Source organism: Rattus rattus, chromosome 3, assembly GCF_011064425.1.
Source record: "Rattus rattus isolate New Zealand chromosome 3, Rrattus_CSIRO_v1, whole genome shotgun sequence".
Lineage (NCBI taxonomy): Eukaryota > Metazoa > Chordata > Mammalia > Rodentia > Muridae > Rattus > Rattus rattus.
Window position 1 is genome coordinate 218,323,350 of NC_046156.1, and position 11,710 is coordinate 218,335,059.

General features: G+C 39.7%; 1 long non-coding RNA gene across 1 annotated transcript; it reads right to left on the bottom strand.

Annotated features, from left to right (window-relative positions):
- Positions 1-1,004: 1,004 nt before the first annotated feature.
- LOC116897344 lies at positions 1,005-11,487 on the bottom strand. The gene is made up of 3 exons (XR_004387418.1): positions 11,050-11,487; positions 3,959-4,203; positions 1,005-1,087 (listed from the first exon to the last, which is right to left on the bottom strand). It is a non-coding gene; the product is annotated as an uncharacterized LOC116897344 (long non-coding RNA).
- Positions 11,488-11,710: the final 223 nt, after the last annotated feature.

Here is an 11,710-nt window from a genome sequence, read left to right on the forward strand (position 1 = left end):
TGCATCAGCTGCCTACAATGCTCAGAGAGGCTTAAAATCAGCCCTTAATAGGAGACAAAATAGGAGCTGTAAGGGGTTCCCATATGTCTATTGATAAATGAGTCAAAAATATCTAAATACTAAATACTTCTATCTGCAAATAGTTTTCAAATAAACTTTTGTGCATTAATGAGTTTTTCAACTTTAATATTTTTTCAGCTATCAGGTTTAGCTTTCAACTCTTAGGAATATCCCTAATATATATCTTCATAATGATAGATAAATTTCATTGTTCCTATTAATAGCCAATGATTTCAGATCATCATAGTTAGTAAAGCACACTTCTCACCATCCCTGCTAGGTATCCATGAGATTTGGGGCTTACTGCACCTGCTGGCATTACAAAAGGAGAACACGGTGTCCAGCAACACTAGGACATGGTGTGGAAAACTGAGAACTCTTACTCTGTTTATTTCTTTCATCCAACAAATAAGGCGATCGAGCCACTATAATGTGTGAGAGCTCAGTGAGACACTGATAAACCACCTGTTCTAGGAGCTAAAAGTAAAGCCTTGAAAACTAATGCTCATCTCTAGTAACTTTGCTGAGAAATCTGTTTTAAAAAATCATGTGAAATTAACCACAAATGTGAACTGGGAACTAGAGTCAGAAAAGGTCTTACCTTTTTTTTCCTTCTTTCTTTTATTGGGTTTTTTTATTTACATTTCAAATGTTATTCCCTTTCCCAGTTTCCCAGGCATAAGCCCCCTATCCCATCCCTCTCCCCTTCTTCTATAAGGGTGTTCCCCTACCCACTCGCCCCCTTCCCTCCCTCCCAACCGTCCCCTACAGTGGGGGATCCAGCAGCACGTTCTAGTCTCCTTCTCGGTCTGGTCTCCTTCTCGGCCTGGTCTCCTTCTCGGCCTGGTCTCCTTCTCGGTCTGGTCTCCTTCTCGGCCTGGTCTCCTTCTCGGCCTGGTCTCCTTCTCGGTCTGGTCTCCTTCTCGGTCTGGTCTCCTTCTCGCTCTGGTCTCCTTCTCGCTCTGGTCTCCTTCTTTGTTGTTCCTTCTCCTTTCTGGGGAATCCTTCCTGTGGTCTGCTCACTCACCTAAGTGGGCAAAACATGCAATCCATAGCTCCTTGTTCAAAAATGAAGGCATCATAACCCTAGATTAAGATTTTCTGCAACCCAGACCAAGCACTGTTAAAACAGATTTTTGTCATTCAGTGGGCCTAACAAGAAAGCTTGGGAAAATGAAGCATGAACAATGTGGTGCCAGTTTGATTTAAAATCCCTACTACATGTTTGTAAACAAAGCTTATAAAACTTAGTAGTCCACTAATTAAATAACAAAGATTTTATGAATACATGAAAAGCTGGAATTTTAAATGCCTGCAGGGAACAGGTGCTGCAGTGACGTCACTGTGAGTCAGATAGCTTTTTCCCCCTTGAGTTTGTATTTGGTCATAATAGAAAGAAATTGATTCCAAATGTGTTTTTTTGACCCCCCCTTTCTCCATTCATGTTAGTGCCTAACCTTAAATGATGTTTCTACAATCTTGGTTGTATTTACAGTAATTATATGCATAATGTAGCATATTATTGTCCAGACTTCCTGTTTAATCAGTACCGCGCTTCTTACAAGTGCAGCTGAAAAGGGCAAACAAAATTAAAGCTTTATACACCAAAACAAGTTTGATTTGCTAAGCTCCCAGCATTCCAAAGTACACAAATTTGTTCCACTAAGTTTTCCGATGGCTTGCAGATGGGCAATGATTAATCAGAGAGCTAACTGTGAAGTAGTTTGCAATTAAACTGGAAAGCTCTGAAGCATGCTAATTGAATCAGAAAATTAGAGACACTGAACAGTAATTGGCTATTTCTCATGCAGCAGGTGCCAGGCCACTCATCTGTGGAACAAGGTATTTAAAGCACATTAGCACTAGTAAAAATACTTCTTGATATGGAACAGTTAGATTTTCTGCTCATTTTCACCATGGATATCAAAACATACAGCTGTGCTCTCTGGTTCTTGCAATTCCAGTTGAAGAGTCTGAGTTAGGTAAACATATGGAGGAGAAGCGGTGAGCAACCTTCAAGCACACAGGAAATATTTTAGAAGCAAAACCGAAAATAAGGGGCTGGAATTTGGTTTTTCAACTTTTGCTTTCCAAAAGTGCATTTTTAGAAGTTGAGTTTTCTGCTTAGTGTAGTTTAAAAAAGCATCCACATAAATCTAGTACTGCTGTGAGCTTCGTAGATACATAAAGCCAATTCATATCACGTCTCAGCATGAGTTTATATCTTCTAATTAGTACCACCATTTTATAGAGTGAGCGCATGCTATGAAAGTTTGTTTGCCATGCCAACAGGGACCGGGACGTGTAGTGTTCCTTCAGTGGAACAATCCTGCCGCGGAATCATGAACAACTGTAACCTAACCAGTGGGTAATCAAGCAAGAATGGGATTTAATAAGTTCAATTGTTGAGGTTTAAAAAAAATCATTTGTGTCTTATCAAGTGTGGGGCATATGACTTCTGCCTCTGAATGCTTTCCTTGGGACTCAGTATTGTTATTAGAAAGTGAAAAGTACAAATGAACATAAAAGCATGCTACATTATACTGTGTTGGGAAGCAGAATATTGTAATATCCACATGCTAATCATATTACTTAGCAGATGACTGTAGAAAATAGTAAGTTTGAACCAAGAGACATAAATTATGAATTATAAATTGTAAACAGCGCATAAGGGATATGTTATAACAGTGCTCATTTAAATTAAGGCAGGGAGTTTTCTCTGCACAAATAATGTTCCTTCATTAAGTTTTCAAGTTTCCTTTATAATGTTTTATTAAGAACATTTTGCAGCAGAAAGCTAAAAGTGGTTTTAAGTTGAGCAGGCAGGTTTTTTTCCTTAGGACAACACATTACAAACATAATATTGCAGGTCTCCAAGCTATGCCTTTCTGTAAGCTAAAGCAAAAGCAGCTCGTTGGTACACCTCCTTCCCCACCCCCGACACACCATGTGCATTCTGCATTCCTTAGTTTTAAAGGAGTTCTGAAGCATTTACGTGATCAATGTCTTATGCTTGAGGGATAAAGTTTGCTCTTCCATGGACAAGTGAGACCATATTGATCATTCTATTCTATTTGCTATTTCTAAATTCAATATACCTCTCAAGTCGATAAGCAAGATCGAGACCATATTCTTTTTTGTGTGTGCCTGGTTGTAGCTTGTTCTCCAGATCCAAGATACATTTTTGATTAATCGCAAATGCTTGGAGGTCATGGAGAGCAAATGTGTTTGTGGAGTGTCAGCTGATGCTGTCAGATAAATGTCTTAAGCTTAGCCAGGGTTCATGCCCCAGCTTTAGGCTGTACCAAGTGTCTCTCCTTGTTGAGGGAGATAACAGCTACACTGGAGGCAACTGAACTGTTGGTTAGCTTCAAGGGTTGACCTTGCCATATGGGGCTGCAATCAGGTCAAAGAGTGTGAATGTTTTAATTGAAACTTTATAAAGTTAGACTTCATTTGAGTCAGATGGTCTTGGTATCCACTGACATTCTAGGCTTGGACTACTCTGATTATAATGGTGTCTCTTGTTTCCAATTAGACTCCTTAAGATAAATAATTTCTCCAATATTGTTCTTGGTGTATTCTGAGAGCATTTTGGCACCATCAGTTTGTTTTAAAAAAAATCCCAAAACATGAAAAGCTTTTGGTTTTTGTTTTTACAATAAAAGGAACACACATCTCCTTGGGAATATGTGACAGAAATTATTCTTGCTTTGCAGTGTTTTTAGTTCCACTAAATAAAAATAAGGTCTTGGGCAAAGAGAGGTCACTTGTGTTAACAACCCCTGTCCATGTACACTCTTATCTTCAGAGGACTCAGTTAATCACATTCACCCCACTTACAGTCATTTGTCTTCTTTTACTAGACAAAGTCTATAAATAGGAAATAATGACAAACCTAAAAACTAACACCTGGAGGATTCTCCAGGCTGAGGTTTTGTAGGTTCTTCAGAAGGAAATTGCATTGGTCGCATGTGCATGCATAAAGGGACCCGTGATAGACCATTGGTGGATTTGAAAGTCCTTGTCTCTGGCTTATTCCAGCTGCTTCTTTTCCGCATGGAAGCTGGTCTACTTTTCTTTTCTCTCAAGAAGTTCACTCTGCCATGGGTAGATCATCAGTGCTAATGAGACACAATAATACTGTTTAAAAAAAGAAACAGAAATAACACATCTGTCATGAACTCCCACCAGATCTCTTGGAAATGAGACATTTTAAATATTTTATGCTGAACACAAAATATCTTGAGGAAATAGTTTTATATTCTGTATCCCAAAACAAAACCATCAGTGTCAGTGAGGAGCACTGCTAAAACATTTCACTTTAAATTACTTCATTTAAAATTGCCTCACACTTAAAATGCATATTCTATTGGAGATATATATTTTCCCAATTATAAACTAGGAAGACATTAAAAAGCTATAAGAAAATAGATATTCTACTATGTGCAAAGGCTTTTATGATACTCTACCACAATAGTATTTACTTCATTGGCTAAAGACAACCCATGTCTTGAGTGTGTTAGTATTAATGAACAAAATGGTTTGGCTTGTTTGATATAAGAAATTAAACACTGCTGGTGATAAAGGAGAATGCTCTCCTTACCACATCTGAGGGGAAAAGACTCGGAGGTGAGGTCAGCAGAAGTTGATCGACCTCAACCTGCTGCTCCTCTATCTAGATCTCCTCTACCTCAGCCTGCTCCTGGGTGGCGACCTCCTCTACACCCTCCGGTCCTTCCCAATCATGTAAGAAACCGTACTCTCCCGACATCGCCTCTTCATGTTAGCTTCTGCTTTTAATCTTTTCCAGGGTATTTGGGGGCAAATGGAGGAAACTCCTTTTCTCTAGGTAAAGTGTTCGTGCACATGACCCTCCGTGACCAGCTAACACTCTAAAGATTTAGAAAAAAAAGAAAAGAATAAGTCTATACATCACTGTGGTTTCTTTCCTAAGTTTTGAACATTTTTCATAGTATAAGAGGGTGGGTTTTTTTTTTTTTTTCAGTTTGGGATGTCACCTTTTAAACCCTGGAAACAAGTAATAAATGTCCAAACTGTTTTCTATAAGTCAAGTTCTCCAGCATTTTTAAATGATAAAGTCTGGCCATGTTCCCAGCATCTGGCTGAGATATTAAATCTTGCTTTCCTGTGTTTACTAATTAGATGCTAAGAATGATTTCAGTCACAGAACAAAGTCTCTCTCTTAAGGTCATTAACCTTCTGTTCTTATCTGCCATTTAGAACAAACTGCACCTAGCACACTTAACCAAAATGACTTATTATATTTGGGTTTTATTTTCATTCTTTCCTTCACATATCAAATCTATGATACTGAGCTGTGTATGTGGTTCACTCAATCCCAGCACTCAGGAGGCAGAGGAAAGTGGATATCTGTAAAGTTCTAGATCAACCTGGTCTGCATAGTAAGTTGTAGGCCAGTCACAGCTACATAGTCAAATCTGTCTAGCATCTCCCCTCCCCTGGAACATATAGAACAGATGTGCAGCTTGATCTTCATGTAGGTCTCCCAACCAGTGGAGCACGGGCAGTCTCTGATTCTGTTGCCTGCCATGGATTCCATTTCACTGGGTGGGCTACCTAGTCTGGCTTCAGTGGGAGAAGATGTACCTAATCCTGCAGTAACTTGATGTGCCTGGGTGGAGGGGTACCCAGGAGGAGCCTCCTGCTTCTCAGAGGAGAAGGGGAAGGGAGGTGATGAATGGGGGACCAGGAGGATAATGGGGAGGGGCTGCGATCGGTATATGAAGTGAATTAATTAATTAATTAATTAAATGAAATATAAACATGCTTCCCTTTTGTTTCCTTTTCTTCTATGCCTTTTAGTCAATTGTGAAAACCACTATCAATCCTTATTGACAGTCATTCTTGAGTAAGAGCACAGCAGGGTGGCTGTCTGACCTGTCTTTTATTTTTTTTTTCTTTATTTTAATACATATTTTTATTAATCCATTGAGAATTCCATACATTGTTGTTTGATCTTATTTGGCTCTCTAACTATTCCCAGCTACACCTCTGAACATACTTGTATATCCATCCAACTTTGTTTCTTCTTCTTCTTCTTAACGTCGTCATCGTCTTCCTCCTCTTCCTCTTCCTCTTCCTCCTCCTCTTCTTCTCCCTCTTACTCCTCCTCCTCCTCTTCTTTTCTTTTCTTTTTTCTTTTTTTCTGTTTTGGGCTTGCTTAGCCCAATACTTAGGCCAGTGGTTATAGAGTTTTTGGTGTGTGGCCACCCACTGGAGCATGTACCACTTACTGAGAGACATGCCTTTAAAGAAAACGTCCTCTTCTCCCAGCAGCTATCAGTTACTAAAACCTCCTCATCAAGGGTTGAGACTAACTCCCTTTCTTTTTTTTTTTTTTATTATTATTAACTTGAGTATTTCTTATATACATTTCAATGTTATTCCTTTCCGGTTTCGGGCAAACATCCCCTCCCCCCCCCTTCCTTATGGGTGTTCCCCTCCCACCCCTCCCCCATTGCTGCCCTCTCCCCAACAGTCTAGTTCACTAGGGGTTCAGTCTTAGCAGGACCCAGGGCTTCCCCCTTCCACTGGTGCTCTTACTAGGATATTCATTGCAACCTTCGAGGTCAGAGTCCAGGGTCAGTCCATGTATAGTCTTTGTGTAGTGGCTTAGTCCCTGGAAACTCTGGTTGGTTGGCATTGCTGTACATATGGGGTCTCGAGCTCCTTCAAGCTCTTCCAGTTCTTTCTCTGATTCCTTCAACAGGGGTCCTGTTCTCAGTTCAGTGGTTTCCTGCTGGCATACGCCTCTGTATTTGCTGTATTCTGGCTGTGTCTCTCATGAGCGATCTGCATTCACATTTTGATCATCCGTCTTGAGTTTCATTTGTTCTAGGCATCTAGGGTAATTCAAGCATTTGGGCTAATAGCCACTTATCAATGAGTACATACCATGTATGTCTTTCTGTGATTGGGTTAGCTCACTCAGGATGATAGTTTCCAGTTCCAACCATTTGCCTCTAATTTCACAAAAGTCATTGTTTTTGATAGCTGAGTAATATTCCATTGTGTAGATGTACCACATTTTCTGTATCCATTCCTCTGTTGAAGGGCATCTGGGTTCTTTCCAGCTTCTGGCTATTATAAATAAGGCTGCGATGAACATAGTGGAGCACGTGTCTTTTTTATATGTTGGGGCATCTTTTGGGTATATGCCCAGGAGAGGTATAGCTGGATCCTCAGGCAGTTCAATGTCCAATTTTCTGAGGAACCTCCAGACAGATTTCCAGAATGGTTGTAGCAGTCTGCAACCCCACCAACAATGGAGGAGTGTTCCCCTTTCTCCACATCCTCGCCAGCATTTGCTGTCACCTGAGTTTTTGATCTTAGCCATTCTCACTGGTGTGAGGTGAAATCTCAGGGTTGTTTTGATTTGCATTTCCCTTATGACTAACGATGTTGAACATTTCTTTAGGTGTTTCTCAGCCATTCGGCATTCCTCAGCTGTGAATTCTCTGTTTAGCTCTGAACCCCATTTTTTAATAGGGTTATTTGTCTCCCTGCTTTCTATCTTCTTCAGTTCTTTGTATATTTTGGATATAAGCCCTCTATCTGTTGTAGGATTGGTAAAGATCTTTTCCCAATCTGTTGGTTGCCGCTTTGTCCTAACCACAGTGTCCTTTGCCTTACAGAAGCTTTGCAGTTTTATGAGATCCCATTTGTCGATTCTTGATCTTAGAGCATAAGCCATGGGTGTTTTGTTCAGGAAATTTTTCCAGTGCCCATGTGTTCCAAATGCTTCCCTAGTTTTCTTCTATTAGTTTGAGTGTATCTGGTTTGATGTGGAGGTCCTTGATCCACTTGGACTTAAGCTTTGTACAGGGTGATAAGCATGGATCGATCTGCATTCTTCTACATGTTGACCTCCAGTTGAACCAGCACCATTTGCTGAAAATGCTATCTTTTTTCCATTGGATGGTTTTGGCTCCTTTGTCAAAAATCAAGTGACCATAGGTGTGTGGGTTCATTTCTGGGTCTTCAATTCTGTTCCATTGGTCTATCTGTCTGTCTCTGTACCAATACCATGCAGTTTTTATCACTATTGCTCTGTAATACTGCTTGAGATCTGGGATAGTGATTCCCCCTGAAGTCCTTTTATTGTTGAGGATAGTTTTAGCTATCCTGGGTTTTTTGTTATTCCAGATGAATTTGCAAATTGTTCTGTCTAACTCTTTGAAGAATTGGATTGGTATTTTGATGGGGATTGCATTGAATCTGTAGATCGCTTTTGGTAGAATGGCCATTTTTACTATATTAATCCTGGCAATCCATGAGCATGGGAGATCTTTCCATCTTCTGAGATCTTCTTCAATTTCTTTCTTCAGAGTCTTGAAGTTCTTATTGTACAGATCTTTCCCTTGCTTGGTTAAAAGTCACCCATAGTACTTTTATATTATTTGGGTCTATTATGAAGGGTGTCATTTCCCTAATTTCTTTCTCGGCCTGTTTCTCTTTTGTGTAGAGGAAGGCTACTGATTTATTTGAGTTAATTTTATACCCAGCCACTTTGCTGAAGTTGTTTATCAGCTTTAGTAGTTCTCTGGTGGAATTTTTGGGATCACTTAAATATACTATCATATCATCTGCAAATAGTGATATTTTTGACTTCTTCTTTTCGATCTGTATCCCCTTGACCTCCTTTTTGTTGTCTTATTGCTCTGGCTAGAACTTCAAGAACTATATTGAATAAGTAGGGAGAGAGTGGGCAGCCTTGTCTAGTCCCTGATTTTAGTGGGATTGCTTCAAGTTTCTCTCCATTTAGTTTAATGTTAGCAACTGGTTTGCTGTATATGGCTTTTACTATGTTTAGGTATGGGCCTTGAATTCCTATTCTTTCCAGGACTTTTATCATGAAGGGGTGTTGAATTTTGTCAAATGCTTTCTCAGCATCTAATGAAATGATCATGTGGTTTTGTTCTTTCAGTTTGTTTATATAATGGATCACGTTGATGGTTTTCCGTATATTGAACCATCCCTGCATGCCTGGGATGAAGCCTACTTGATCATGGTGGATGATTGTTTTGATGTGCTCTTGGATTCGGTTTGCCAGAATTTTATTGAGTATTTTTCCGTCGATATTCATAAGGGAAATTGGTCTGAAGTTCTCTTTCTTTGTTGGGTCTTTGTGTGGTTTAGGTATAAGAGTAATTGTGGCTTCATAGAAGGAATTCGGTAGTGCTCCATCTGTTTCAATTTTGTGGAATAGTTTGGATAATATTGGTACGAGGTCTTCTATGAAGGTCTGATAGAATTCTGCACTAAACCCGTCTGGACCTGGGCTCTTTTTGGTTGGGAGACCTTTAATGACTTCTTCTATTTCCTTAGGAGTTATGGGGTTGTTTAACTGGTTTATCTGTTCCTGATTAAACTTCGGTACCTGGTATCTGTCTAGGAAATTGTCCATTTCCTGCAGATTGTCAAGTTTTGTTGAATATAGGCTTTTATAGTAAGATCTGATGATTTTTTGAATTTCCTCTGAATCTGTAGTTATGTCTCCCTTTTCATTTCTGATTTTGTTAATTTGGACACACTCTCTGTGTCCTCTCGTTAGTCTGGCCAAGGGTTTATCTATCTTGTTGATTTTCTCAAAGAACCAACTTTTGGTTCTGTTGATTCTTTCTATGGTCCTTTTTGTTTCTACTTGGTTGATTTCGGCTCTGAGTTTGATTATTTCCTGCCTTCTACTCCTCCTGGGTGTATTTGCTTCTTTTTGTTCTAGAGCTTTTAGGTGTGCTGTCAAGCTGCTGACATATGCTCTTTCCTGTTTCTTTCTGCAGGCACTCAGCGCTATGAGTTTTCCTCTTAGCACAGCTTTCATTGTGTCCCATAAGTTTGGGTATGTTGTATCTTCATTTTCATTAAATTCTAAAAAGTCTTTAATTTCTTTCTTTATTTCTTCCTTGACCAGGTTATCATTGAGTAGAGCATTGTTCAATTTCCACGTATATGTGGGCATTCTTCCCTTATTGTTATTGAAGACCAGTTTTAGGCCGTGGTGGTCCGATAGCACGCATGGGATTATTTCTATCTTTCTGTACCTGTTGAGGCCCGTTTTTTGACCAATTATATGGTCAATTTTGGAGAAAGTACCATGAGGAGCTGAGAAGAACGTATATCCTTTTGCTTTTTAGGGTAGAACGTTCTATAAATATCCGTTAAGTCCATTTGGCTCATGACTTCTCTTAGTCTGTCTCGTCTCTGTTTAATTTCTGTTTCCATGATCTGTCCATTGATGAGAGTGGGGTGTTGAAATCTCCTACTATTATTGTGTGAGGTGCAATGTGTGTTTTGAGCTTTAGTAAGGTTTCTTTTTACGTATGTAGGTGCCCTTGTATTTGGGGCATAGATATTTAGGATTGAGAGTTCATCTTGGTGGATTTTTCCTTTGATGAATATGAAGTGTCCTTCCTTATCTTTTTTGATGACTTTTAGTTGAAAATTGATTTTATCTGATATTAGAATGGCTACTCCAGCTTGCTTCTTCTGACCATTTGCTTGGAAAGTCGTTTTCCAGCCTTTCACTCTGAGGTAGTGTCTGTCTTTGTCTCTGAGGTGTGTTTCCTGTACTGACCTGTCTTTTAAACTGACTTGGTTCCTTTAAGAATCTGGAAGAATTTGAAATTAGTAGTGCCCTGTCAGATACAATTCCATAAAATCTTGTTCCAGAGGTTTATATTGCTTCCCATAGTGAGGGAAAAAGAGTTTCTCATCTTCTACTGTATAATCAGTGATAGCATTTTGTGTATTGCAATGCCAGTCCCAAGACAGTGGCATTCTCCACACTCCTAAGAGGAACACTCTAGTGTGAGGAAATTGCTTCCTTCTCTCACAATACTTTTACAGAAATTCAAGGAAAACAAATTAGAGAATTATATACATATAAATGAAATTAATTTTCAACTCCAGCATTTATGCAGTGTATTAATCTCCAGTACATTTTACCTAAATAGAAAATGGACTTCAGAAAGCCTGTCCCTTCATAGATATAACTTTTCCATATTCAAACAGGCAGCAACAATACCAGGTACTGGTACAGCTAGGAGAGGACACAGCCGGCACAGAGGCCTGCACACCACAGTCTCACTTTAAGTCAGTTTTCCAGAAGGAAACTGTTGTGATCTTGCAACAGCGCAAGTGTAAGCAGCTGGGTATCGTCCAAAGGCAAGAAATGCAGACAAGAAATAGCAGTGGGAGTGAAGATGGGAGGAGGTGACCAAAACAGTCTCTTAGGTATGGGAAGCCTCAGAGGGGAAGAACAAGGGGGAGATCCAAGGGTATTGGATTCACTTCAGGATGATGTCTGAGAGATAACCTGCTGTGGGGAGGAAAATCACAAGAAAATTTTTGGTACTTAGAAATGCTCCTTAAAACTTTAAGAAAATCAGTCCTACACAGCCAGAATACAGCAAACACAGAGGCGTATGCCAGCAGCAAACCACTGAACTGAGAATAGGACCCCCGTTGAAGGAATCAGAGAAAGAACTGGAAGAGCTTGAAGGGGCTCGAGGCCCCTTATGAACAACAATGCCAACCAACCAGAGCTTCCAGGGACTAAGCCACTACCTAAAGACTATACATGGACTGACCCTGGACTCTGACCTCA